Raw genomic sequence first — 3225 nt, forward strand, 5'->3', positions numbered from 1 at the left:
AATATTTCAGGTTAAACATAACTTTTGAAAACAGCTTCGAATAAATGTTTCTCTTGTTTATTTCAGATGCAAATTGATATATATAGCTATATAAACCCTTTATTTGATGTTTGAAAACTGCTATTCAGAGCTTCAGCAGAATCTTGGAAAACGTCATTCTCTCAGTCTGAGAACATCAGTTTGAGACAATGTTTCAGGTTAAACATAACTTTTGAAAACAGCTTTGAATAAGTTTTTCTCTTGTTTATTTCAGATGCAAATTAATATATATAGCTATATAAATACTTTATTTGATGTTTGAAAACTGCTATTCAGAGCTTCAGCAGAATCTTGGAAAACGTCATTCTCTCAGCCTGTGAAGATCAGTTTGAGACAATATTTCAGGTTAAACATAACTTTTGAAAACAGCTTCGAATAAATGTTTCTCTTGTTTATTTCAGATGCAAATTGTTATATATAGCTATATAAACCCTTTATTTGATGTTTGAAAACTGCTATTCAGAGCTCCAGCAGAATCTTAGAAAACGTCATTCTCTCGGTCTGAGAACATCAGTTTGAGACAATATTTCAGGTTAAACATAACTTTTGAAAACAGCTTCGAATAAGTGTTTCTCTTGTTTATTTCAGATGCAAATTGATATATATAGCTATATAAACCCTTTATTTGATGTTTGAAAACTGCTATTCAGAGCTTCAGCAGAATCTTGGAAAACGTCATTCTCTCAGCCTGTGAAGATCAGTTTGAGACAATATTTCAGGTTAAACATAACTTTTGAAAACAGCTTCGAATAAATGTTTCTCTTGTTTATTTCAGATGCAAATTGATATATATAGCTATATAAACCCTTTATTTGATGTTTGAAAACTGCTATTCAGAGCTCCAGCAGAATCTTAGAAAACGTCATTCTATCGGTCTGAGAACATCAGTTTGAGACAATATTTCAGGTTAAACATAACTTTTGAAAACAGCTTCGAATAAGTGTTTCTCTTGTTTATTTCAGATGCAAATTGATATATATAGTTATATAAACCCTTTATTTGATGTTTGAAAACTGCTATTCAGAGCTCCAGCAGAATCTTAGAAAACGTCATTCTCTCAGTCTGAGAACATCAGTTTGAGACAATATTTCAGGTTAAACATAACTTTTGAAAACAGCTTCGAATAAATGTTTCTCTTGTTTATTTCAGATGCAAATTGATATATATAGCTATATAAACCCTTTATTTGATGTTTGAAAACTGCTATTCAGAGCTCCAGCAGAATCTTAGAAAACGTCATTCTCTCAGTCTGAGAACATCAGTTTGAGACAATATTTCAGGTTAAACATAACTTTTGAAAACAGCTTCGAATAAGTGTTTCTCTTGTTTATTTCAGATGCAAATTGATATATATAGCTATATAAACCCTTTATTTGATGTTTGAAAACTGCTATTCAGAGCTTCAGCAGAATCTTGGAAAACGTCATTCTCTCAGCCTGTGAAGATCAGTTTGAGACAATATTTCAGGTTAAACATAACTTTTGAAAACAGCTTCGAATAAATGTTTCTCTTGTTTATTTCAGATGCAAATTGATATATATAGCTATATAAACCCTTTATTTGATGTTTGAAAACTGCTATTCAGAGCTCCAGCAGAATCTTAGAAAACGTCATTCTCTCGGTCTGAGAACATCAGTTTGAGACAATATTTCAGGTTAAACATAACTTTTGAAAACAGCTTCGAATAAGTGTTTCTCTTGTTTATTTCAGATGCAAATTGATATATATAGCTATATAAACCCTTTATTTGATGTTTGAAAACTGCTATTCAGAGCTCCAGCAGAATCTTAGAAAACGTCATTCTCTCGGTCTGAGAACATCAGTTTGAGACAATATTTCAGGTTAAACATAACTTTTGAAACCAGCTTCGAATAAGTGTTTCTCTTGTTTATTTCTGATGCAAATTGATATATATAGCTATATAAACCCTTTATTTGATGTTTGAAAACTGCTATTCAGAGCTCCAGCAGAATCTTAGAAAACGTCATTCTCTCGGTCTGAGAACATCAGTTTGAGACAATATTTCAGGTTAAACATAACTTTTGAAACCAGCTTCGAATAAGTGTTTCTCTTGTTTATTTCTGATGCAAATTGATATATATAGCTATATAAGCCCTTTATTTGATGTTTGAAAACTGCTATTCAGAGCTTCAGCAGAATCTTGGAAAACGTCATTCTCTCAGCCTGTGAAGATCAGTTTGAGACAATATTTCAGGTTTAACATAACTTTTGAAAACAGCTTCGAATAAATGTTTCTCTTGTTTATTTCAGATGCAAATTGTTATATATAGCTATATAAACCCTTTATTTGATGTTTGAAAACTGCTATTCAGAGCTCCAGCAGAATCTTAGAAAACGTCATTCTCTCAGTCTGAGAACATCAGTTTGAGACAATATTTCAGGTTAAACATAACTTTTGAAAACAGCTTCGAATAAGTGTTTCTCTTGTTTATTTCAGATGCAAATTGATATATATAGTTATATAAACCCTTTATTTGATGTTTTAAAACTGTTATTCAGAGCTCCAGTAGAATCTTGGAAAACGTCATTCTCTCAGTCTGAGAAGATCAGTTTGAGACAATATTTCAGGTTAAACATAACTTTTGAAAACAGCTTCGAATAAATGTTTCTCTTGTTTATTTCAGATGCAAATTGATATATATAGCTATATAAACCCTTTATTTGATGTTTGAAAACTGCTATTCAGAGCTCCAGCAGAATCTTAGAAAACGTCATTCTCTCAGTCTGAGAACATCAGTTTGAGACAATGTTTCAGGTTAAACATAACTTTTGAAAACGGCTTTGAATAAGTTTTTCTCTTGTTTATTTCAGATGCAAATTGATATATATAGCTATATAAATCCTTTATTTGATGTTTGAAAACTGCTATTCAGAGCTTCAGCAGAATCTTGGAAAACGTCATTCTCTCAGCCTGTGAAGATCAGTTTGAGACAATATTTCAGGTTAAACATAACTTTTGAAAACAGCTTCGAATAAATGTTTCTCTTGTTTATTTCAGATGCAAATTGTTATATATAGCTATATAAACCCTTTATTTGATGTTTGAAAACTGCTATTCAGAGCTCCAGCAGAATCTTAGAAAACGTCATTCTCTCGGTCTGAGAATATCAGTTTGAGACAATATTTCAGGTTAAACATAACTTTTGAAAACAGCTTCGAATAAGT

The sequence above is a fragment of the Callionymus lyra genome, unplaced genomic scaffold (assembly GCF_982586985.1).
Source record: "Callionymus lyra unplaced genomic scaffold, fCalLyr1.hap1.1 HAP1_SCAFFOLD_26, whole genome shotgun sequence".
Classification (NCBI taxonomy): Eukaryota; Metazoa; Chordata; class Actinopteri; order Syngnathiformes; family Callionymidae; genus Callionymus; species Callionymus lyra.